Here is a 26,764-nt window from a genome sequence, read left to right as displayed (position 1 = left end):
TTTTTTTTTTTGACTAGTTAAATTTTTGTGGAGATTTGGGGCACCTTCTTTGCACCATAAGGCATGGAGCTACAGGTGCAGTTGGCCACTCTGGTAAGGAGAGGCTGATGATCAGATTGTGATCACTTGAGGATCACAGAGTTAACACATTAAAGATGTGTTAACTCTGGTTTTCTCAAAATCCAGATTAATTGGGGGTGGTTCCTTGGATTAGCTCTTCTGCCATGTTTTTTCCAAGGGGAGTCCATGTTTGTAATGGCCTTGGGGCTCTGCCCATGGAGCTTTCTCTCTAGAYGATGGGTTGTTCTGCTGCCTGTTGTGCTGTGTTATCTCCTATAGCTCTTTAGAGTTGCTGGGCTTGATAGGGATGTTCCCCTCTTTTCTTCTGCTCCTCAGTGGTGGTTGGTTTTGTTTTGTTGTGGTTGTTTTAGTGATCCCTCCACAGACTTCCAAGCAGAAAGGGCCTTCTAGAGGTGCCTGGCAGCAGGGTAGGGTTCAGGTTGTCCTGCTCTGTGCGGACTCTTTGGTAGGCTGGGTTTAATCTGAAGCTGGGCAGGAGAAAACAAAAGGAGGGGGGACTGCTACAGCATCTGTAAAAGCTGCCACGACAATTTATGCTGCGGCAAAAACCTTTTCCCTGCAGCACTGCTTTAATAAGATTCCTAGTCAGAAGTCAAACTCTGCCTAGTAATTCATTCTAAACCTTTGTAATTCATTTATTAGGGTGGAAACTGCTGGGGTGAAGTGACCAAACCCGAGGTCCATATTCAAAAYTAGCAGACTGTAATGTCATTTAAAGTTGCAGCGGAAGGAAAATGAGCAGTGCAGCATGGAGCAAGTGATAGCTATTGCATTAGCAGAAAGCTAAATGCGTGTTGTTTGAAATAGCATTTTATTGGGTTTTCCTAAAGTGTGTACTCAATGTGATAGATTATTTTTCATCTCGGATCAAGTTATTGCAATGAAAAATGTTCCATTACAAAGGAATTTCTTGAAAGACAGGGGTATACTTTATCATATTACAGCTCTTGCATCATATTAAATGCTCCTTATGTGTTTTATTGAAATCCAAACCTCTTGCTTGCCACATATATATATTATTTTTTCAACAATRCAAAAGCTTATGATTCACAACCTTTTACATAATAGATATATTAATGAGTTTCTGCATATTTTATGGTTTTGTATTATTCTAGAAGCCATTTATCTATTTTTCTTCATTATCAGTTACGGTAAAGACATTATAATTTTTCTCTGAGTTTAATTGCTGCCAACCAACTCCAGGACTTTCAAAACTAATTTCTTTAGCTACCTGTTGAATTTACTAAAACAGATTCTTTTTTTTTCCTTCATTTTCTGTAGAAAATTGTATCAAGCTGAAGACCCAACTCTCTCTCTTTTTTTTTTTTTTTTTTAATCTAAATACAAGAGGCTAAATTCTGCTTTGGGGTACTTGTATGCTTTTTCATTCAAGTAGATGAGAACTATGCATATGAATCTCGAGTTCTAATTATGTTTCTAAGAATAGGAACTTCTTGCTATAAATACATGACTCATTGGAATGATTCCTGTGTGTTTAGAGTGCAGACGTGGCTCCTCCGTATTCATTAACCTCTAGTTCTCCACTTGAGCTAAGGAAATGTGGGATGATTGGGATGGAGAACTTGCTATGGGGCTGGGGTATTTGCTGCATCTTGATGCAGGGGGACGACAGACTTGCGATTTGTGGGGACTGGTGGCAGTAGCTTYGAGTTGTTTTTGTGCCATCGTGGATGAATTTGGGGCTGGAGAGAGCCCTGTTGTGACTTCAGCCTGGGGAGACCTTGTGATGAGGAGCCTGTGCACAAAATGTACCTTGCTCTTGGTCTCAAAGAGCCTGCCTTTTCCTAAGGGTCACTAGCTGTGTGGATCTGAAGAGTAGTTTGCATGAGAATGGGAACATATCTATCCTGTATTGCATACATGTTGTGTACTGCATTTTTGATCGTGCCACATGCAAATACTGTTCGTGTGTGTCGTCTTTCCCTGCTCAATGGTTTTCCAAATTTAGGGTCTTGAGTGACTGTCAAAACAGACAAATAAGAAGTTATTTCATCCTGACATGTAATAATGAGTATTTTTATGGCAAAGACGTGGGCAATGCAGAAACATGTGTGGACCATACACCATTTAAACTCCCTTTTTAAGCCCCTGTGTGAGACTAAGTGATTCCCAGACCTCTTTGTGTCCTGGCACAGAGCGGGGTCCATCCCTGGCAGGAAGCAACCTCRCATTCCTTGCTATTATGACACCTGGTTCCAATTAACAAATTGCATTAATACAGCAATACAAAGTGAACTTTCACTTTACCCTGGCAATTATTGATTGATATTCTGGGAGTGACAAAGCGTTTTTATTTTTATGTCCAGCAACAAGTAGTTGCCATAGCAACTTTGTTGTTTTTTTTTCCAATGGTTACATCACACCCTCAATCTCTAAGTAAAACCCAGTATATTCTGAATGTCTTTAAACATGATTACAGCAGTAATTTTTTTTTTTAAGATAAATTTTACACCTTGTCTGCTTTTCTGGAGGGAATAATTTAGGTTGAGGGAGGTAATCGAGGAATCTATTGCATCTTCTGCCAGCAACTGTCAGTTTTAGGCAAAGTCCAGTCGTGCCTGTAAAGAGAACTGAGAACACTTTGATTTTTTTTTTTTGCTCTCTCTGACCCTTTGTAGGCTCCTTCATCCTGTTCCTTTTATTTATTTATCTTCAGGAGTCAAGCACTCGATGCTTSCTTTAGGAGTACACATGCTAAATTATTTTCAAAGTAATTTTCTACCAAAAAAATAATTGGAATTATCTTAATCTTAAAGTCTTAAGGTAATTGTTTCTACTTCAAGTGAAGCCAGCAGCTGAGCTTACCGACTTAAGCTCTTGCCTTTGCAGTTATCTAGATAGGGCTCACATTATATCTTTGCTGCTTCTGTTTGCTCAGTGCAACTCTAATAGCTCCCAGCCTTGCTAGAAGATTGTCCTCGTTACATGGGAAAGCTTCCCGGGGCAGAGGTTAGGCAGGGGGGCTTGCCTCTAATGCCCTAATAGTTTTCCTAACCCACTGTGGTTGCTCCTGCGTTGGCTCCTGTTTCTGGGATGTGATCTGTCTTGCTGCAGTCATGGCACTGGGATCTGTGCAGTTCCCCTTCATGTCTGTTTGCCTTGGATTTGCTAATGGAGATGTTTTCTACCCAAAAGAAGCTTCCAGGTCCCAGCACGTAGTTCCTGCGGCTGCTGTGTCTCCTGTACCTAGTGTCCTAACACAAGGCTCCTAAACCTGTGCTTAATTCCATGCACCTTGGGTGATGTAGCAGTAGGATGCGATTGCCYGCCCTTACTCTGGCTGTGGCCAAGGCTCTTGCATGAGTCGTAGCCTAGATGTGCTGAGACCCAATATTTCTTCTTGAACTGTTAGAGCTAGCGAGACCTCCTCTGTCTATASATGTGGATTTTTGTCTTCATCTGACATTGGTGGCCAAAGAAAAGGGGTRGGATTCTGACTTGCAGGCAGCAGTGGCTGGAGAAGAGCAGCGTGGAGGTAGAGCAGGGGGTTGTTCCTGTCGTGCTTCGTCTCCAGCAATGTGCTGCTCTTGCTCGTGAGCTGAAACCACCCCTGGGAAGAGGGAAGTGTGCGCAAGAGAGCAGCGGTGCATGGGTGATGCTGCTTCTGGCTTTCTCAAAAAAACAGATAAAAGGCACCAGGTGCAAAGTGAAATACAGGAAACTTCAGCCTTAGGGGAAAAACRAAATATTAAAGGGTGGTCAAACAGTGGGATAGGTTGCTTGGGAAGAGTATGAAGTCTCCATCCTTGGAGATGCTTACAACCTGCCTGGGCATGGCACTGGACATGAGCAAAGCAGGTAGCCCTGCTTTGAGCAAGGGGTGGGACTGGGATCCCTGCCCACTGCAGCAATTCAGTGAAATGCACCCAAAAGGTGCTGCTAGTGCAGGTGCAGCCCCAAGAGGCAGAGCAGAGCATCCACGGAGGGTCAGTCTTGGGTAAATGCTCACAACTGATGCTGTGAATATTAGCTGTGGTTATTTACCATTAGGGAATCTGTAGGTATTTGAACAATCTTTTCTTTTATTTCTTAATTTTTATTTTCCCCTGTCTTGCAAGGCTTAGATATAATTAAAAGGAGATTGACTGAGAATCAAGTTTGGTTTATCTGTGGGTGACCCAGCAAACCACATCGTTTTAATTTCATGCATCAATGAGATGATACGTCATGCTTTGTACAGGGCGACAGCTTGCTACATTGCATAACTCAACATGCTGATGCAACCAGGCATGCAAAATTACCCTGGTAGGCAGACCCAGGAAATTCAAAACAACAAGCAGCTTCCTCTGCAGCTTGCATTGTTCAACAAACCTCGTTGTTCCCTGTCTTCCTTCTTATTCCTGTCCAGTAAAYGTGATGCAAGTGGAGCCTTTTGAATGATATAATTCGGTAAGAATTAAAAACACATGTAACTTCAACTTAGCTTGTGGTTGCTTACTGCTTAAGARCTCCTTACTGGCCTCTCTTTCAGGGATTGTCCCCATTTTTTGTGATATATGAGACTGTAGGATTCAACTGTCCTTCCATCCTGTATAGTGGTGGCTACCCCCAGTAGAGAGACTATGGGCACAGAGACCATGAGTCCAAGGAACCTCTTCCAGCCCATCATCTTCCCCTCAACACTSTGTGGCCAAGCAAGGACCAGTTGCTGAATGGCCTTTGTGGTTGACTACTTCCCCAAGTGATGGGCAGATGTATGATGCTGAAATTCTGCAGATCATCTGTGATCCATAAGGCATTATTGGGATAAGYTGGGAGCATGGAAGACTGATGCTGGGCATAAACAGTTTTGGAGGCAAAGGCCATGGCGTTACACAGGTGAGATGGCACATCCAGCTCTTTGCTTGGGGCAAAATTTTCACTTGATACCTGACATCTGTCAGTTGCTCCTTGCATGTTCATGGGTAAAACAGAGTAGAAAGCTTCTGWGAGTTGCTCGCTTGACTGCAGTAATGACAAGTCCTGAGAGGCTGGTCACTGTAACTGTGTTTGGAGGTGTGGGAGATCGGGGGGATTTCTGTGTGGTTTCAGTCCTCCCCTCGTGCTTCTCACTCTAGGATTCCAGAGCAGTTCAGGAAGGCCCTGGGTTGAGTTAAGACTGGGGTGTATACTCACTTGAACATGGCAAGTCAAAGCAAAGTGGTGCTCAGTGATCTAAACAARGGCCAGGCTTGGTGTAGGGATCACCACAATGCTTGGGATGGATCTTGCTAACGGTGCTGTAATTGTYTGCCTGCAAATTAAATAACCAGGTTGTCATTTGGGTGTTCCTGAGTGATGGGCATGAAGGTGCAAGTGCTGTTGTTGGTTTGGAAGGGGTCTCAGCAGAGATGGGGACTACCCTGTGTTTGGAGAGTAGGTTCACTCCAGAAGCTGCCCTGCTTTTTTTGGATGCTTCTTAAAGGAGACCAATTAGCTGCCTTCAACGTATTACTTGCTGTAAACCCCAGTGGGGTAGCATGAATGAGCTGTGTTGCAGGGACGTTTGCATGGGATACAGGAAAATATTAATGCTATAATATTTTCACATCTAATTTTTGTATCGTGCCATCATGATTGGGGTATGTCCGATCTGAGGTTCATCAGGGAGAAATCCTGTTTCCTTGAAGCTGATGGAGATACTTGAGCGAAGGATAACCAGGATATAGGCCCTGGGATAAATTACTCCACTTGTATTTTCTTTATATTTTATTTTTAATCTGGCCTGGGCATAAGCCACGCAGCAATATTATCACCGCTTTGCACTTTCCTTAGGATGGATCTTAATATTCGCTAAGCCGCTTTCGTGCAGAATGGGGCCTGAGCTAAGACGGCATTTACGTTTTAATATTTTAATGTAATTCCCGGGGAAACAAAAGGGGAGCGTGTTGGGGAGCGGGCGGGAGGGCTGGCAAGCGGCAACCGGGCGAGTGCAGCACCCGGCCCGTTTCCATGGCAACGCAAATGTCAGCTCTCCTTTGGGCCGATTCCGTTAATCCGGGGGAGAGGCGGCGGCACCGACACGCGCGGAATTTCCTTCAAGGAGGTGAAAAGATAACGTCGCTGAGGCCCGTGAGCAAGGAGGGCGTTGAGCCAGTGGCGTGGTGCCGTCTGACATGGATGGAGYGGCCTGGACGGGCCCGAGGAGGCCGCCGTGAGTTTTGTCAGGGCAGCGGTTCAGCCCTTGGCCAACGGGAGCTGTGGCGACTGCTCTGCGTCCCCTACAACCAGGTCAACGCCGAAGTCAACGCTTGTGGCAACCGCTGAAAGATTTGCATCCTTTTGGGCTGAATTTGTRTATGTTTCTATTCTTCTGATTTATTCCCATTTTTTCACCCTTTATAATGGGTTAATTTCCATTTTTGCAATATAACTGGTGCAATGGTGACATAAGCGAGGTGCTCCATGGTTGCAACCCATGGCTTGGCCAACAAAAAATGGAAATAACAGTTATTTCCATATAAACAAGCTACGTTCTCTATTCCCTCAATGCGGGTCAAATGTCTTCTTAGGGATACTTGGAAGCGACTGCCCTACGCTGCTTCCCTTTGGTACTTCATCTCTTTTTCTCCCTTTATTGAAAAAGGAAAATATTTGCCTACTTTGTGATGTACAAYGACAGCACCAACTGTACGGTGGGGTCGGCGCGCAGACTAAATGGGGATGCAGATACTTGTCATTACGCTAGAACATCTTTTCATCTTTATCTTGGAATTACAGGCTCCTTGGGACGATGACAGTGGCTTGTTGTGGAAAATGAATTTTCAGTAGTAGAAAGATAACTTGCTCTTGAATTCTTCCCATTTGCCAGAGGCATGGAGAAAAATTAGCTTCTTTCTCAATTCTTTTGCTAGTTTTATTAAAATTCATAGTACAAAAAAAAAGCTGTATGAAAGGGGTGGTTGTGTGACTGAGGAAAAAGGAAGAGCTGGAAAATGCGTAGCTGAAGTTGTTATAACAGTATTAGCTGGATGCTATTTAGTTGTTTTWTTGAAAAAAGTAAACCCTCAACATCTTTTTCTGACTTCTTTTCACGCTTCTGATGTACTGAGCAGAATGCCATGCGATATGTATTCTAGAGCTATAAATATTAGATTTCTACTAACAAAATTGCTGAATTCTCCAATAGAAAAATTGCCAAAATTAAGGCCTCAAAAAAAAGCTTCTTGAAACAGAATTCATGGGAATTTCTTCAGACAAGCTTTATGATCCGGGCAAGGGTTTAAAATTTTCTTCTGTGCGTTTGTTTAATAAAATGTCTTTCRGGTTCCTTCAGCCTGTAGACCTACCTTCCCTATCCCTCTTTTTCCATACTGTAAGTATTGTAATTGTTAGATCATTCTTTGAGAACCACAAAATTGCTCAAATATATTAAGTTTTCAACTCTTACTATTTGTAATTTGTTAAGATTACACTTACGACCAAGTTCAAAAGATAAATGCGTGGTGGTAGTCTTGGTTGTACAGCAAAGGTGGCTTCTCCCAGTTTACAGCCCAAGAACAACAGTTTGGGGAAAGCCAAGTTTATCACCAGCCTACATACTTGACATCATTCATATCATGAAGTTCTGCCTCTCTAAATCCCATGGGAATTATTTCCTTGGCCAGTGTTTTGGACAGCTTTTCTTCTCATCTCTGTAATGTAGCAGCAGAGAAATGTTGCTTGCGTCATTTCAGGCATCAAAAAATGAAGCAGAAGCGACTAAGACTCAATATGGAAACTTGAAATAGCCTCCTGGAAGAGGGAAAGAGTCTAACTGCTATTTAAAACTCAACTCCCTTCCAAATCCATTTTCTATTTCTGAAAAGAAAAAAAAAAAAAAAAATCTTCCAGGGATTTAGCAGACGCTTTGCCTGACTAGTTAGTTTAGTGTAATGCTTTRCTTTTTACCCTAATGTGTTCTTGCATGGAGAAGATGACACATTTTTTTTGGCAGTCTATAGTTCTAGGAACTTGTTTTCAAGATCTTCTTCCTTATTTATTTTTTTTTTCCCCAAAGTTTATTTGGGAAATATCTCTAGATGTGGTTAAAGTGACAGAAAGCTTTGGGTTTCATTCTTCTCTTGGCCCACTTTCAACCACTGTCTCTTCTGCAGGAGATGCATCCTCCTTTACTCCTAATGAAAAACCGCTTGATTTTGGGCTTCTCCACACTTGGAAGCATCCCCTCCACTGGGAAGCTGGCTAGTTGAGATCCACAGTGAGGAACATCATATTTGTCCTGAAAAAATAGCAAAGAGTAAAATTGTAGGCCTTTCAAAAGAATAGGGGATCTTCTTTATTTTGTCTTCATTGTTAATACTGAGAAAATAGGCTTTCAGCTCCAAAGATGAAACTTCCTGTGAATGCCAAAGAGTTGGGGAGTGGAAGTTTGTTTTGTTACTCTTGAGCAAAATTGATGTTCTGGATATAGCAAACATTAACAATCCTTAGTCAAAGTCATGCTGGAGACTATTGAGAGAGGAATATGGTGTTTCTTCTGAAGCCCTTGACTTGGAAAACTTGCACATACAAAAAGGCTGACCTTTTGAGAAGTCATAGACATCACCTTTTGATTAAGTACTGTATTTAATTTCACTGAGCATCTAACCTGAGGGCAGGCCGTAGCTTAGTGTACTTTGAAGTCAAATGCCTGGCTGGTCCTATCATGATCAAAACACGTTTTTGAATCCTAGGTATTAGCAAGGGAAATACCTTTGGAGCAAAGGCAGAAATACCCTGATTTGCTCTAAGTTTTCGTGTGTGATTTTAAAAGATGTTTTTTGGAACACATCCTTTGATGTTTTAAAAATAATGACCCTAGTTCATTCTTTTATTTTATAAACCCTATTCTGATCTGATGGAGAAGAGTGAATCTCTGTTCTGTCTGAGCATAAGAAAACATTTTTTTTTTCTCTGTGAGCATTGTTGAGCACCAGAACAGGTTGCCCAGGCAGGTCATGGATGCTACATCCTTACAGATATTCCAGCTTGACTGGATACAGTCCTGAGCAACCTGCCTGAGTAGGACTGGACTGGAGGACCTCCCAAAGTGCCTTTCAATGCAAGGATGCTGTGAATCTGCTCCTGTTGCTTAAGCTCCCATCCTTGTATGTGAATGCTGAGCTGCTCTGTGTTCACGCCCTTGGATTTCTATGTCTGCCTTACCTTGTGCCCTTCAAAGACACAATGTGTGTGTAAATATACACACATGCACAAATACATATGTGCATATCTATAGATTTAAAATTGTATGTTTAAAATGTCTAGCACTGTGTTTAAAAATCAATGTTCTCCATCAATAGCATAGCAGTGGTTTGTCAGATACCTAATGGGCCACAGGATGCTAGCGAATCTCTTCATTAAAGCCTGCCAAGGGGTCAGAAATCCTGTCTCCAGKTCTTAGCAAACTTGGATGTTGGAGCAGAAGTGCCCATGTTTCTGTGATGACATCAAAGCGGGACAGGCCATGGGTGAAACATAGCAGAGGGCTGGCCTGGAGATGGTTAGCGAGCCCATTACTGAATTACATGTGTTTTTGTTTGTTTTTGACACTTCTAAAATTGATGGCTGTGCTAATAATGTAGAGTAGCCAGGTTAAAGGAAATGGGGTCTCTGGAAGTAGGGGGTCAAGCGTGGTGGAGACATTCCGTGTACATGAGCTTTATGTGACCATGTGGGACTAGATGCCACGATCCTCCAACATTTCTTGCTTGATCCAGTGCATCACCTGAACTCTTGTCTCCTGTGAAACGTTGCTGGAAGCTGGTGCAGATGTGCAGATTCACCCCGACGTGGGACACTCACACTGGTCCTCCTCTTCATACTAAAAATGTYGACAGCAACTCGTGACTCTGGGATTTAGCGTTTTTAGGCAATTGCTGKTTTTTGTCGAAGCTGTCTGTATCTTTTCTTCTGCAGTACAAGATGGTGAGTAATGAGATATTGGAATAATGTCTGCTTGAAACATCCATGGCCATATGGCAATGTGGGAGGCGAGGATAAAACAGGGATCAGTCACAAGTGTTTACTTTGAAACACAGATAAAAAGGCAAGTTCTGTGCTGCGGTGCTGTTAAATGCTGCATCAGGTACTGGAAACAGAGCTGTATTTAATTATTTGTGTTTAGTGAATTTTAAAATCCCAACACTTTAATCCGTTCTGTATTAAGTCATCTTGATGGTTCACTTCAAAGCTGCGCTCTGAAACACCAGGACAAACTGATGTTTCTTTGGAGTGAAAGCACAGCTGACTAATCCATGTGCATGTTACTCTTGACCCTTGGTGTGAAGACATTGCTCTTGGTGCTTATACAAGCTGCATGTTGTTTAGAACTTGGATTGAGGGGGAATACACTGAATTTTGACTCCCCTGGTCCATTGACCAGCCATGGCCTGGTTGGTTGTTGGTTTCCCAGCCTGGGTCCATYGCTGGCTCGAGGGGTCTGGTGGCAGAAACCTCTCGAGGATCTGCCAGTGAGATGTCTGGAATTGTTTAACCAGAACATCAATAATATTCAAAGAAAACAGCATGTGGCTCATATGCATCTCACATTTAAAATACCTCCACTGTTTAATTAGATTGATGATCCTGTTTGGTAGGATGAAGGTGGCTGTGTAGGTGAAGAGAGAAACTTATTGCATCAATATTGTCCAGTAGCTTCCTCAGGGAATGTACTATCGACTGCTGAACAATTACAGCATAGTTGGTATTTTTGTTAAAGGGAAAAAGAGGAAAAAAAACAACAACAACAAAAAACACATTACACCCCCCATCAAATATATCCTCTTTTAGTAAGTTCTTTGTATACTCTTGCAATCAGAAGAATAAAATTATGATCCAACTCTACGATACTGGAACACTTTAATTGCAAATTAAAAGCATTGAATAGCAGGGGAAAAAACCCTCGCACTTTGCTAATACTGTGTGGGTTTTTGATTAGACAGTCCTCTTATTCTAACTGAATTTTGTCTAATATTAGCATAATCTTGGCGTTGTATCTGGTCAGTGTTGATGATAAGCGACAGGGATGCATTTCAGGAAGTGTTTCTTCAGGTGGGAGTTACATGCAGCAAATGCAAGCCAATATCATAATATTTCGTATTTCTGTTGATTTATCCCAAGTCTTACACTGTTTATATTGATTTTCTACTAGAAAACATGCCTTCTTTTGTGTGCAATACTAATTATATGCATACAATGTATATGATATGTACAGACATTATGTGCAAGTGTAATATAAACATAAATTATGAAGACTTCTTGGAATGTATATAATTGTAGTGTTCTAAAATCAGTCTGAAGAAAAAGTGCTCTATAAAGATTGTTTTTATAAAGTAAACATTTCATACATGAATTATAATGTGTAAGTATCCTATAAACTCTATAAACATTTGATGCATGTGCTTTTCTAGGACCATGTCCCTTAAAAATTATGCTTGTAATTGTTTACAAAGTGCATGTTTATAACTACTGTGATTTTGCGAAAAATTACTATAAAAGCTACACATCGAAAGGAACATTTAGAGAAGAAAGTGGCTTTTCCCTTGTGGGAGTGATTGTAAAAAAATGGAAACCTGCTTTGTTCTAACACTGAGGAAGTAAATTCATTAAAATTAAACAAAACCGAGCCCAGAATCTACCCATCAGCTTTAGCATTGCGTCCACATGTGTTCACAGTTATTTGCACTTGAAATGCTTCATTTGCCAACTCAAATGTGGTATTTGCAAATGCAGATGAGTTATGTGAATGCTGCTGTCRTCGTCTCCCTCTCGCGTGTGGCTCCTGCTGGACGTCTCCTGGCCAGACTTGTAGTCAGCCAGCACAGAGTCTGCCAGATATTTTGCAGAATAACTTGCTGGGAATACTTTAAAGTGTTCTTGTAGATGAAGATGCTCCATTTTCAATGTAAAATTAATCCGCAGTGCCAAAGTTAGGATATTCATTTGCTCCCTTGTGCGGTTGCATTTTGTAATGATAGTCTAGATGGAGATAGATTGCAGCTTACAATTAATAGATATAAATCTCTGTGCCTTTATTAGCTGTTTGTTTGCTTTGCAAACACTATCAAGAACCCATATTGCAAGGAAAGAAAAATTGTTCTGTCTCATTTGCAAGTGTATTCCCCAGCATTACCAGCCAGCAACCCTGGAATTGTCTGTCTGTCTGAGATTACAATTTCTCTCTTCACACTTTACAGCACTTCTGTTCTATCAATTTTTTTTTCAGTACCTGCCATCACTAAGGAAACTGTCTAATTTTTGCTTGTACTCTTGAACTGTGTCAAGTGTTCTGGGAATTTGTTTTCATACAATTTTATTTTTTCATAGCTTACAGCAACTGTGAGTAGCACAACACACTCTTCTATTTTCATACTTCCCCTAAGATGTTTTTCATAAACACCCTGATACGTGGGACTAGTTTCAGTTAAATGTGGCACTTACCTCTGTCTGTCGATGTTAGCTGAGAGTTTGGACTGCCAGGTTCTGGTGGGTGGGTACTCCTGGGAGAGGTGGTAGCTCTGAAGGTACCTGCAGCAGGTGAGGTGGGAACCAACACAACTTCTGCAGGAACTTAGTAGAGATTTATCCTTCCTTCTAGTTATATAGTTTCATCCATGACAGTATGATGCAAGTTTTTCTCCTTCYTGTCTTCCTGCTCCTGTTTCAAAGCCACATTCTTCTTTTGCTGGGATGACCAAGTAGACCAGCCCGAAGACGGGAGCAAACCGGCACATAGTTCCTCTTGGCGCGCACAGTAAATCTGGGTTGTGCGTGTTGGATTGCAAACAAGCTGCTGGTCCTTGGCTTTCTGGGTCCCTGAGTGTAAATATATATCTATATCCATATATATCTATATATATATAGGGTTTTTTGTCTTCCTAGTGGCTAGATCATTTGCTTGACTTTTATGTTGTCTCTTTGACCAGTTTCCTCATAACACCTCTGGAGCTGGTCCAGGATCATGCCTCAATTGGCTTTCTCTGCCCAACTGTTTTTGCTCATTTGATGAGCAGACAGCTGACTCCTACTAATTATTTGTGGACAGGTCCATAGCATTAGACAAAAATTAAGTAGAGTCGCAAGTGGTTTGAGGGTTGTTTCTCAGCTGAAGTTTGAAGGTGGAGTGGTTGGCTGTGTCTGACGTCCCTCTATGGACTTCTTAACTTAYTGATATTTCTAAATTTGATCCTTCCAGGCCCAAACAAAACATTATCGAACTTCGCATTTCTTTTAAATGTTTCCATCTTGGGATAAGTAGGGAAGAAAATCAGAACCTATTCAGTATTGTAAATACAGTAAATTATTATCCTAAGACGTTACCAGCAGTAACAAGCTAAATAATTCAGCACACTTTTAGGTCTCTATTCAAAGTGACAAGCTAAACTGAAAGCTGTTGATTAAGCTAAGCACGTACCTCAGATGTGTATTGCTGTTTTCTTTGGTTCAGCTTTTTTTTCCGAATAGGGGACATGTTCAATAAATACGCTGCTTTTCTAAGGCTTCTGTTGAGCTGTATTCCTTTCCATTTTGCTGTCTACTGTGATCATGTCAAACTGGCATTGCAAAACTAGGTTTCATTATGAGAAAGTTGTGTACTTATGATGGATTTTATTTTTAATCCTACCTCACTGTTGGAATTCAAGCATCATGTAAAGAAAACCTGGCTGTAGGAAGATGATAAAACACAAGTGTCAGCTTCACATACTTTCTTAATGTATTTAATAATTCAGGATTATTCTTCACTTTGTTCTTGTTATTGAAAATTAAAGAGTTTCTGGAGAATTCAGTGTAATTATCATGCCCTGATAACAAGTGTATATTTTTCTAGACCTCTCTTGGAGTTCTTGTGAGAGGGCAGGTGACTTGGCAGGGCATCTATAGTCATTTTTTTTCTGTTCTTGCATACAAACCTTGAGTGTGGTCTCCTAGAGTGCTCTGTCTTCTCAAGTTGTGAAGGTGGCTCTGCCATCCTTGTGGTCTGCTGCTCTGCCAAGTGAGTGGGGTCTTGGCAGAGGAAGGAGACACTTTCCAGCAATGTTGTCTTAATTTTCTCATAAGGAACTGATGTTCTGGAAGTGTCCTGTTAGGAAACCAATTTGAAGTGATCTAATGAGGACTATTGATCTAGTATTTTGATGGCTCAGACAGGTCTTCTTTGTGATCAGCTGTTCTCTTCTTGTGCATTGAGATCCTTCTTCCAAGAAGACTTGAGAGAGTAGAATGCAAATTTAGCTATTGCTCCATTTTTATGTGGAAATTCCTGCCTGCAGCCTGAGATGACAGGCTCAATCTGTATGTGCATGGTATGAACTTTGCCATTATCTACTCCTTAACTTCCTAAACTAAGGATTTTGTGGAAGAAAATAACCCAAAACAGATTTGGAATCAGACCTACCAGGAAAGATAACTGGTGGACCGTATATAAAGTGCTGTGGTGAAGACGACAAAAAACCATTACTTTTGGAAGCCAATTTTCCATAACATGTGGTACCTGACTGGAAAAACACTATTTCCACAGAAATGAGCTGTCATCATTTCTGTGGTTATCCCCATGTTAATGCTGTGATAGGAGTTCATCGTAGTTTCAAAGGTTTATAATAAAGGGTTTATTTCCAAGGAAAATTGATAGAAAAATCTTTCATCTTGGTACCAGGTATTTAGATGAATACCTTTTCAACCTCTATGGTGTTTGCCTAAACTGGGTATCTATTCATTTCTGGAAGGGGGGGAAAGAGAAATGTTAGGGAAAAAAATCCACATGTGTTCAATTACAGTTATTTTATAGATAAATATGAAATGGTCAGATTTTGATCTGACTTTTCGTAGTGGAGACTATCTATGGAGATCTCTCTGATTTGTACCTTTTCAATCAAGGTCAGAAGCTGATTTTTTTTCCCCCTCATTCTCTGTCAGCACAGATAGGGAAAAGCTGTTACAAAATGATCCCTTTTAATCCTGTGCCGTTTTTCATGTGCCGATTAGGATCGGGGTAATTTCAGCCTGTGTTGAAGGAGTTAATCTTCCTGATGGAGATGTGAAAAGTAGGAGCCATTTTAAATCTCAATACTGCGTGCTGCCTTAGGGATCACACTGTGCTAAAACCCAAGATAAAAAGGCCTGACAAAGATTATTGACAGTTTACCTTTTAATGAGCAACTTGGATTGATTTTTATTTCCCTCTGGGGCTACTTCTTTGCCCTGTTTCCACCCATGATGTCATGATTAACAAAAACAACAACAAAATTAAGGCTTCATATCTGAGTAATTGCAGAGAAATAAACAGTAGCCTTGGCTTTAAAGTGAAATCTGTGCCAAATGCTCTGCGGAGAAGCCAGATGACTTGTCTTGATGGTTTGGTAGTTCCTTGGAAGGAAAYGGTCCTCCTCCCAAAAAGACATTTCAATTCTTTGCCTGTGTGATATATTTTAAATAACATTCCCCAAATTAACAGAAAGCTCAAAATAAGTGCAAATCRAGAGAAGAGGTTTTCAAATAAATATATATAGATTCAATGTTATGCTGCCTTTTCTTTTGCCATCCCCCAACTCTCCACACTGACCAAAGAGCCTCTGGCTAAATTTCCATGATTTAGGTCAAATGCTTAAGCTTCAAAAGAGAACAGTGCTGCAGAGACAAAACCACCATCCAGAAAGTGCTTAAACTCTGACATCATCTGCTCTAYTTGAGCCTTGCTTGTAGACCTAGCCAGCGAATGGAAATCCCTTTTTCAMCTGGGGACAGGGGATATGTTCCGAAAGAATTTTCCATTCCTTATCGGGATGAAAAGGGAAAGGAAAGAAAAATAGGTTTTCCTCAGACATGGCTTTCCAGAATAAAACCTTGTTTTCAAAGAAAATCGAACAAGCCCTCCAGGCAGGCAGATGGGAAGCCGTCAGTACAGAGCTGCTCTGCAAAATGAAAACTTTCCTGCAGAAACCATCAGGTTGTCTTCTGCACCGGATCAAGAGATGGCTGCAGCTCCTGGGGCAGGGTTGGACGAGCTGTCTGTGGTGGGTGTAACTTCATTATCCAACACMCTTGACCATCCACCATAACTGGTGATGGTCAACTGCGGTTAGGTGGAAGGTAGAGTGGCCAAAAGCAAGTGTGAAAGATGGACTATAGGTTGAGTTCTGCTGTTGCTAAAATCCTCTTTTCAAAGTGTTTTCTTTCTTCCTTCYTCTTTTCTTTGTTTCTTCCCCCATTTCCTTCCYTTGGAAGAAGAGCTTGTCGTATGGCTGCAGGCTGTTCTCAGCAGTATAAAATTCCAGGGTAAATTTGGATTCCTTAAAGCACGTTCTTACCTATCAAATTGGCAGGCTCGAGGAGCGGTTATTCTGCTGCAACTTCAAATCACTTCTGCAAAAATTGATCGGGGCTTAGGTATGTCTTTGCGTGTCCATGCTTATTAGCTTCATGTTGTGATTAACTTAATGGGCTATGGAATTTTACATGTACTCTATGCAAATGCAACTGAAAAACCAATTATTGAAAAGTGAAAAATGAACTCTAGGCGACAGTCATTAGACTATTAGAATCCCCAGTTCCTTTGGAAACTGTATTTGGGTGATACGTGTTTTTAATACTGAATTTCAGAACCAGAAAAAGCAATCGACAATTACATTCTTCAAGGCAGTATGAAAACATTTTGACAGACCTGCCTGCATAGGCTGCTAAGACCCACTGGGTTTTACGAGTTGGAAAATTAGTCACGGCTTCAATAAAACGTTGCACTCCACTTAGTACCCTATTTTCAGGATTCTCCGAGGGACGTACAAGCCTCAGTGAATTTAACTTGGGTGGTTGGTGGGTATAATCCGTATCAGCAGCGTTGTGATGTTTGACTACGTGACGTTGACCTGTGAGGTTTGTTTAAAAAATGAACAACCAGGGACCTGAGCCTTGAACAAGGCTTGGTTTTGTTAGTTTTACGTTTCGTTAGTTTTAGTGTCTTCCAGTAAAGTGTTTCTAATGGTGATGTTTATCTTTCGGGCTTGATGCGTGTAGTGATTTGATGCTTGATAGTTGCCTGGGTGTCTCTGTTGACATAGAGAGTGTTTCTTACTGTGTGTCTCTTACAGACCAGAAGTTGGGAGTTGTTTGTGTGTCTACCTGCACAGTGTGCTGGAAGCTCCATAAGGACTGATCTCTCATGGAGTGGCAACCAGTGTTTAAATTTTGACCACTTACCTAGCTGTTCCTGAACTTTGTTCTCTGGGCGTCTGGAAAACTTATATTCCATTTTTTTCCTCCCAGTTAGAGCTGTCAAAGTGTATATCTGGAGCAAAGTGGACAAGGAAATAAGATAAAAAGACATGCCCCAGGAGACCAGTGGAGTGACCTATGTAGTTTGAGTCTGTAGCCTCAAAACTTCATTATTTAGAGCTTATGGTCAGCAATAGCCAAGGAGGACTCTTTATTTAGACTCAGAAAAGCATCCGTTGACTTTTGAATGCCACCACATAGTGCAGGGAAAGCGGCCTCAGCCTTGTACCAACCCGAGTAGTGCATCAAAGGATACCTGCTGTCTCCCACACAGTCTGTTTTCACAGCTGGCAGAGACTCTGCTATGGCTGTAGTGTTTTTACTTGGTATCTGGTGAAGTGAATGTCACTGTAGTAATGCTTTACACCTACTGGAAGTGCTGTGGTGTGTGCAAACCAGCTGCTGTCACATCTTTCTAGCTAGCGACCTCCAACTAGCATTCAGTGGGTCAAATTTTGCTTTGGACCCTTTATCCTGCCTCTCCTTCCATTTCCTCCAACTTACCCATTTTTCCTGCTGCGATTTCCACCCTCTCCAAGCGTTTTGCAGGCACCTTTGTGTTTGCAGGCCCCTACATCATAGAGGTCTCTTTGCACAATATGTCCCGTACCTCATGCTTGACTTTGGGCCCAAAGTTTGGGCCCAACCCTCATGGAAATGTTTGCAGGCTCAGGAACATTGACTGTAAGTAGCAGGCCGTGACTATCCGTTTAATCAACACGTGCACGATGGGGACCRTGGCCCTTTGTTTGGCTCCCTTCATCCGTTGTAAAACATTCCYGTAACAGGGTGACAGGCTCCGAGACCTTGTGTAGGAATGAGTCACCCCCGGCTCCGCTGGGAGCTCTGCAAACAGATTAGGGGCAGCGAGTGACCTTTCATTTGCAGTAGTGCCCAGACACAATCGGATGAAGAGGTGAGAGGCTATCCAAAGAATACTGGCTGTAATTTAATCAAYTGGCATTTAGATGCGCGGTGATGAGTGTCTGTAAATGCTCTGGATGGATGGATATAGGATACAAGACACCAGAAAAGAAAATAAAGATGTGCGAATTCTATAGGCCAAAGTTTGGAAGAATGTAGTGAAGAATAGATGAACAGGAGTGGGATATGGTGAATTTAACTGGGAGAGAAGCTAAAAGCTACTGGACATGAAACGTCAGATATTGAAATTTTATGAGCCTAATCAATCACTTAGAGACATTTAAAACGTCATTTACATAGGTTGAAAATAGGAAAATAAGAATAATTGAAGCACAAATATATAATGAATAAAGCATATGGTGATAAGGAATATTGTGAAGTACAGAGAGTAAATATGATATGGGAAGCTGATGAGGAGGCTGAAGGGAAGGTGCGTAAGAGAGATATAAATAACTAGGCATTAGTCARAGTCTTGAATGTGAAATGTCATGGCTTCAAGAACTTGTAAAGGTTATTTACTAAGRCCAGAGTACAACATTGTGCAAGGACTTTGATGCAATGTAGGCATGCATAAATATATATGTATCTGTTTCCCTGAATAGGRGGAGTTTTATTGCTCAGTGCCTAAGTAAAAAAATAATAATTCTTTGTCTCTCTGTTGCCGGGGGAAGGGAAGATAAATGCCATAAGAAACTGATGTAAATTTCTGATCTTTTAAAAGAAAATGGGAATGAAAAAAGGAAATAATAGTAATAAAAAGGCACGCTGGAAACTGCAGAGCTTTGTAATTAAGCAATTGAAATGTATATTGGAAAACTTGAGACACAGAATTAACATAAAAGACAGAATTGAGGAAACTGTAGAACTGCATTGTTTTAGGTATGGGAAGGATTGATAATTTTCAAAGGCCTTTAGGGAATATATTCATAAAACAGGATCTGGAAAAATACTCTTTTAAATCTGACTTTGCGGCGGGACAGCCAAAGAAATTCTGCAAGAGCCTAAGGAAGCAACAATATGGAAAGCCCTTTAAAATCGGGGTAATTAGTATTTATTCAAAACTATATAATCACACGCAGRGCCTAATTAATTCTATTTACTAGCCAGTGTCAGTAGTTAAAAAGAGTCGGAATATGAGGAATTTGGTAAAGAGGCCTTCAGAGCAGGCAGCATTCAAAGGCTAGGCTGCCTCTGCAAGGAATGGCAGGTGTCTCTAGTCTCGACTTCAGAGCCTAGGATTTCACTTGGAATACTTCAAATAATTTAGGGTTATCAGCATARAAACAGCAGAAAGGGCTGTAAATGCTTCATATGTTAATAGCCTGGAAAAGGGAATTTGCAGTGGGGTTAAAGAAAATAGCGCCGGAGAGCCGGGAAACAAAGAGTGGGAGCGGGAGAAGGCAGCACCCTCGGATACTTCTGCATACATTGCATAGCTTAAGAGCACCGGCAGATAAGCAGCCCGCGCAATTTATGGTAAAGCAAGATAAGCTCGTGGACAGACAAAGCATGAAATATAAAAAGATGCAGCGAAATAACCTCCGTGGCTGTGCGCTGACAGGACGGGCAAGGAACAGATGAGAAAGGTAGCTGGATGATGTTGTCTTCAGCGTGAATGTTATCGTCGGTGCATTACAGCAAACGGTGTTTTAAAGCACGCGTAGCAGAGTGACATTTAAATCAGATGAAATAATCTGGCACCAAACAAAGGGCAGGGGCTATTTCTGCAGTCAGATATAGCTTTACTGTTGTCTCTCTCTGCTAAAGGCCTAGCAAGCGTACAGCAAAGGGGAGCCGCTTTATTTATATTATTTTTTCTGAACTCCTGACTTGCTCATATGCGGTGACCCGTTGCTTATGTATATGATATTGTATGGCACACATTCATTAAAATTAACCAAATGTTGTAATGACTTCTGCTTGCATGCACACGGCTGCCATAGCTTTGCAAAGGGAGTATGTGATGATGATGATGATGAAGAAATGTTGTAATTACACTTAAGACCTGCAGAATGAGGCTTCTGTTATTGCTAAATGTAAATTCTTCCCCCGGATAGTTTTTCATCTGTTTATCCTCTGAGAATCTATTAGCCCTTGCTATTTCTGTGCAGGTAGTAGGATGACTGTTTATAAAGCGTTATGTAGATAAATCAATAGCGTTTGCAAATCTGATGAACTGGCGTGTGCTGCAAGTTGCTGTGACAGACCACGCTCGTGTGCTTCCCAAGTAYAGAAACATGACGGGGTTGGACCAGACGATCTCTAGAGGTCCCTTCTGATCTTAACCACTCTGTGATTCTGTGTGCGACTGTTTATTTTGCCGGCCATCTCGGTGGTGTTTTCTGTTTGTAAAGCAGCTGCAGATGGTAGCATAGGGCTGAGCTAGATCAGGGTCCGTTCCCATGTTTTTCTCACTTCTCTCCTTTTCTCCCAAGGGACCGCTGGAGGCAAATCCTGGGCACACCTAGTGGAGGTGGCGGAGGGGGGATTCTTCCTTCTTAAACCTTTCGGAAGCTTGTGCCTCAGATTCCCAAAACCTAACCCTTTTTATACATCAGCTATGGGATTCAACTGTGTTCCTCTTACCTCTCTTAACTATCTACTAGACATCATTTTTTTAGACTACAGTCTTGTTCTTTTTTGGACATCTGACAGGTCACCTCCACCCTGATCGGCTGAGTAGTGAAGCTGCAGTGGATCTGACGTGACCCAAGCTGGACCTTCTGCTTTCAAACTGAGCTTTGCTAGTCATGGGAGCTTTGGGTCATCAGCTGCTCTGCACTGGGCATGAGAAGCACAGTAGCTCCTTCTTAAATCCTTTGTGCATGTGATGTAGCGTACATAAAATAGCCCCAGGAGAAGGTGCTTTGTAGCCTTCTGTAGTCATGTAGGTGTTTAATGCCTGCTCCTAATTCTTGGAGCACTAGTATCTGTGCGTGCTCTTGCTGGTTGCTCTTGCCTCTGTGTTAATAGTGAGGGAGAAAAAGGCCTTTATTTACCAGAAGATCAAYGATTAAATCCAAGCTGCAGAGTCTGGAGCTGATCCAGCTTCCAGCTTCTCCAGTATTTATGGTGTTTAGCTCCAGGATTTTTTGATTTAAGTGTTTTTCAAGTCCAGATAGGGTTATGAAATGTTGAAGCAAACTCTCAAATGCTTACCTTGCCCTTAGAGGAATGATCTGTGCAATAATGTAAAAAGGTTTTAATCTATGTACTTTGAATAGTAGTTCAATATTCTCGGAAGATGTTCCATTTAATTTCGAGTTAATTCCACCTTCATTGCTCCATGGATGCACTTGAGGTGCTCTGTGGTGTTTAATTTGGGTCCTTTTGAATGCCAGATGCAGAGAATTAGAGTAATTATAGTGTGTAACTCAGCTTTTAAAGGCTGTTTCCTTTTTAGTCCRTATAAAGAGTATATAAATTGTTTTAAATGTTTTAGTGACTATTGATGTCCTGGAAGATTATCCAGCTGGAAATAGAATGCAAATTCTTTGTTTCTTTATCCAAASATAACATCACCGTTCCTGCCTGTGTTCTTGAGAAAAAGAAAATGTCTGCTTATAATAATAATAATTAAAAAGGGATGCATCTACACCTGTGTGGTGCTCCTTGGAAAAATGTGTTAATCTTCTTACTCTGCTTTTGACTACATGATCATCTAGATGATGAAGGCAATCATAATACCACCACTTATGAATGATCTTTACTGTATGATCTAGGAGACCCAGTCATGGGTTCGCAGCCTGCAGTGGTGAATACTAGTTGAACACAGCCCTAATGCTGGTATCTTTTTTTATTTTTTTCAAACAAATGTCATCCTATGCCACGATCTATTATGTTAGGAGAGAAGATCTCTATGTGCATCTTCAGTAGAACCTTATATGCACCTTTCTTCTTCTTCTGAAAGCCCTCCTGTGTCTTTGTGCCTACAAAACTCAGCGATTCCTGGCTTGCTTTGGTGCTAGGGCCTACCACGTACTGTGACTCYAGTGTTGCTTTGTGCCCACTCTTATGTCACTTAAGTCGCACGGTGCCTGGAGCAAGAGTTACTGCTCTGTTCTGTGTCTGCAGCTGCTGCTACAAATGGACACTCAAGCTCTTGCTTCTGAGCTAGCCCATGAAAATCTAAGAAAGAATAAGTCAAGATATTACAAGTCTACCAGTGTTGACTTTGCCTGTTGAGCCATTCTGGAAGATGCCTGATTTTGTGTCTGGAGCTATCAACCAGTTTTCATAATTTTTTTTTAAGGTACATTTAAGGGATTTTTTTGTTTGTTTGTTTAATAAAATAAGAAAAAGTATTTGCCTGTAGTAGAGTCATAATTGTAGATTTTTAATGCAGAATAAAGGTAGTGGGGAGGAACTCTTCAAATGACTGATGCAATCCTATGGTCACTTCTGCTGGGTGCATTTTCAGCAGTCAAGTTGGGTACGTGCTAAATGTGCTCATAGAGCAAAGCGAAGCTCRGAGCTGGATTTGCACTGTAGTGAAGGGCTTGTTCTCTGAAGAACTTTCCTGAGTTTTCAGCACATTTGTTCAGCTCTCCCAGTGGGAAACTAAAACAGAAGGAATATAAGTACAGTTAAACGTAAATGAAAATTTCTATGGAAATCTGACTCTGAATTTTGGATATGAGTTATGTCACCATAATTCATGTGGACAAAACATAGCTGCTGGTGCTGCTGCCCCTAAATGCAGAACCTCTGGTGAAATATCCTGTGTGCTCTAGGTGACCCTGTGTGAGCAGGGGGCTTGGACTAGATGACCTCTGAGGTTCCTTCCAACCTTAAGCATTCTATGACTCTATGATCCTCTCTCTGGTGGGGCAAGCAGCTGCAGGAAGATTGGTGCAAAGGAGGTATTCTTTCCCTAAGAACCTGGTTATATCCAGAAAAATAGTGGAGAAGCAGTCCTTAAATATTTTGGCAAGCAGATGGTCTCTAAGAGAAGGGGTAGAACTTCCTGCAAAGGACCATTCTGCTACCCCTCCAACCAAAGACAAGACAGACCTGCTGCCCTCTCCTTTGGCTCCAGGGTTGGATGATACCAGCACTGTCAGCAACACCTGTTCAACCTGCTCTCCTCTAAAACAGAGGACATCCTGTTACATTCAGAGCTGATGTGTKGAGAGCGTTATTTTAGTTTGGAACATTTCTCCCCTCTTTTGGAAGTATCTATTCCTATGCTCTTCCTAGGAAGAGAGAAAAAGGAAATGACTCTGTTTTGTTTTTTCATGGCAAATCTAATCRGGTCAAGAAATGTTTCCTTGTTATGTTTATAGTAGAGCTTCTGAGGTAGGTAATAGGAAATGGGTAGCAGTTTGGAGGCTCTACAGAGCATCCCAGTGATGCTGTTGTGTCGTTCCACATGGTGTTTTCTCTTCCCACAGAATCGTGCAGCTCCGGTCGAGGGATGCTATAATGAGTCTGTAGTCTGCGCCTGTATGTCCTTAAGGCAGGTTGCACATATGCTGCTTCCTCATTAGTGTGGAAGCTCTGCCAGCAAGAGCCAACGTGCGCCTGGGATCCCAAATTCTGCACCGTGACCGATTTCTCCTCCTTTTCAGTGCACAAAATGACTCTGGAGCACCGTCCTGTGTAACGCGGGAGCTAACGGGTTGGTTTGTGTCCTGAGGAAGCTGAAGGATCTGTGGTGTTCAGAAATGGAAGGGCACTAGTACCAGGGGGAAAGAATAGTCTGGAGATCCCAAATAGCTATGGATTCACAGGGTGCTTTTGCTGTGAGCGTGGTGTTTCTCTCCTGCTAGAGTCTTTGTAGGGGAAGACAAATCTAGCATGGGTGGTTCTTCAACCAACCTCATTTTCCCATGTTGAAAAAGGGCCCATTTCCTAGTGTTTCAGTGTGAAAGGCATGTTTGGAGAGCAGGACCTCTGCCCTGACCCTGCTTGGTAATGCAGTGGTTCTTGGAAGCAATGTTTCTCAGAAGACTCTTTCTTTTGAGGGCATCCACGGGCGCTCTGCAGAAGGAGAAGTAAGAAGAATTCCTGCTCTTTGAGGTTTGCTTTTAGAAATCCGGGGGGAATTGTGGGCACGAGGCCGAGTGTTGAGGCATCCTCTCTGCCTGCAGGAACAGCCCACAAGCAGGGAGCAGGTGCTGTACCTGGCCGGACCTCCTGAGGTGAGATGTGCACGGATCCATCGGTCCAGCTGCCCGCGCTTCACACCCTGGCGTATTCCCCTAAACTCCTTTGTTTCTTGGAAAGCTGGATCCAGTCTCCTYCTTTCTCCTCCTAAAGTATGACTAGAAGAGGTAGGGCTGGAATGTCTATCTTGCAGGCAGGGCAGTTAGCTAAATAAAAGCAAATCCTTTTGCAAAAAAAATCAAAACCAAAATCTTCGGTTCAGAAACAGATGCTTTATTGTTGCCGTAAAGGCTCAGATTAAAAATGCAGGAGTGGGCTGTCAGGAAGGGAGGCGAGACCTTCCCGGTGTCCTTCCTGCCGCAAGGCGCAGCCGCCCTCCTGTCTGGCACCTTCCTTGAAGGGATTTGCCTCTCTCGGGGAATTTTGGCTTGGAAACCACCAAAGCAGAGGCTGCCCTCGTGCTCCATCCCCGCACAGCCTGAGGTGGTGGCGATGGGTATGGATCCTCTCGGGAGGAATTCACAACCTTCACCCGGTGGCAGCCCGTCCCAGCCCCAGGCTTCGCTRCCAAGGGATTGCTAGATATGCTTTTAACTCGCATTAACTGATGAGAGAGAGAAGGAAAAAAAGGACAGTGCAGGCAGGTTAGCTGATAGCTTTCACAGGAGGTAGAAGGCTGTGGAGACAAGGCAGGTATCAAAGTTGCTTTGATTCCCTAACTCATAAAAATGACTAAAGGATTTGTCTTTCCTAATAATTGACCTCAGGTTTGGATTTCATCATGGCAAAGAATAGGCTTTTCTTTTTTTCTTTTTTTCTTTTTTTTTTTCCTCCCTCCTTGAAGATAATAAGGTGGCCGAGGAACGGTTTGGTTTCTGGCAGGCAAAGTGGGAGTTTGGCAGGATGACAGGAGAAGCCCAATATCCCTTTTCCCATCCTTGTGAGTCAGTGTCTCTCGGAGTAGGAAGCTTCCCCATAAACCCACGTGTGTTTGTTTTGAATCTATCTCGTGGAAAGAGTAAATGATAAATTGGTTGTAGCAATAAAAACATCATCTCTTCCACTGAAGTGATTCGTCTACGGGGTGACATGCTATTGTTACAGAAAATTACTCTAAGTGCCTATTGATTTCACGCTGTCGTATGCAAGGCCTTGTTCTGGGAGAGCCTGGGCTGCTCCCAGTTTCCAGGACTAGCAGCAGAAACTGGGGYGCGAGGGGTACCCCGAGCACTGCTTGTCACTTTGTGGACACCAGACCTGCTTGATCCTGCTTCAGATCTCGGTTTGTGAATAGTTGCTGAGGGATCAGTTCAGGGAGGCTGGGTTTTTCCCGTAGAAATAGCATGGCAGGCCATTTGTTGATCTATCTTCTTGTTCATTAGTTCCTGGGGAAGGTGGGAATCTTTTTGGAGCAACCAAAATTGGAAGGAGGCTTCAAGTAGTGGCGGTAGCAGTAAGAGCGGAAACCCACAAACCTACCTGTGAACAAGAGTGCATAAAGCTTCATTTTGCCAATGCCCTCGCGAATGAGAAACGAGGTGCATTTTAAATAGAGAAGATGATGGAAATCCTTGGGAGAACATGCCTTAGCGTGTGGCATCCTCCATCAGTGACTATTTTGAAGTGTTCTTGAGTGCTGGAGATGAGGTTAGATTTTTTTCAGTGGTTCCTTGTAGGTTTTATCACCTACAAAACTGCTAATGTACCATAACAGAGGGCACGCGTCCTGTTTTCCCAGCCTGTGGTTTCTCCCAGCTCTAATGGAACTGGTTATTACCGAAGCTGCTATGAYGGGCTCTCCCTCCAGCTCTGCTCTTCTCCAGCAGTCTCAGCTGGGACAGGTAACATACCCATACACCACAAGAGGTGCTAAGAGCAATGCCGCTGACTGCCTTGTAAATCTATACCTATATCATTTGACAGTGGGAAGTATTGATGGCTTGCTGACACTTTTCCTATGAGTCAGAAACCGCTGCTAGTTTGGGGCTGCAGAGATTAAAGTGCACAAATCCATGTGCTTATGGCTTGTTTAGGTGTTTCTGAACATTTCCTGTCTTTCTTCACTTTCTTGGGCAGTTAAATTCATCCCCGTGTGAATTTAGGAGGCTGCAATGCAGAACCTCAGGGGTGTCCTTCCAGCTCTTGAAGAACACTGCAGGTGACTAGCCCAGTGCCCACCAAAGCAATGGGGGGTTCAGCTCTGGTTTGGARTATTAAGGTCCCTTGAATGCAAAAGGGAGGCTCTTCGATCCTTTACGGCCCCCAGAATACTGCTAATTAGCGTCAGAGGAACCTGGATGTGTGGGAAGTGGGGTGTTCTCCAGCCTGTTCAGCTGGGAGCACTCCGAGGAGCAACTCTTGTGCACCGGGCAGCTTAAAGATGCAAAAAAAAAAAAAAAAAAAA

At 42.3% G+C, this 26,764-nt stretch overlaps 1 protein-coding gene across 1 annotated transcript in view; it reads left to right on the top strand.

The window, feature by feature from the left end:
* The window catches only part of DAB1 (DAB1, reelin adaptor protein), a 224,081-nt gene that overhangs the window by 340 nt on the left and 196,977 nt on the right, over positions 1–26,764 (top strand). The window lies entirely within an intron of this gene.

Source organism: Nothoprocta perdicaria, unplaced genomic scaffold (genome assembly GCF_003342845.1).
Source record: "Nothoprocta perdicaria isolate Ctin4 unplaced genomic scaffold, notPer1 scaffold_0, whole genome shotgun sequence".
Lineage (NCBI taxonomy): Eukaryota > Metazoa > Chordata > Aves > Tinamiformes > Tinamidae > Nothoprocta > Nothoprocta perdicaria.
This window is presented reverse-complemented; position numbering and strand designations above follow the sequence as displayed.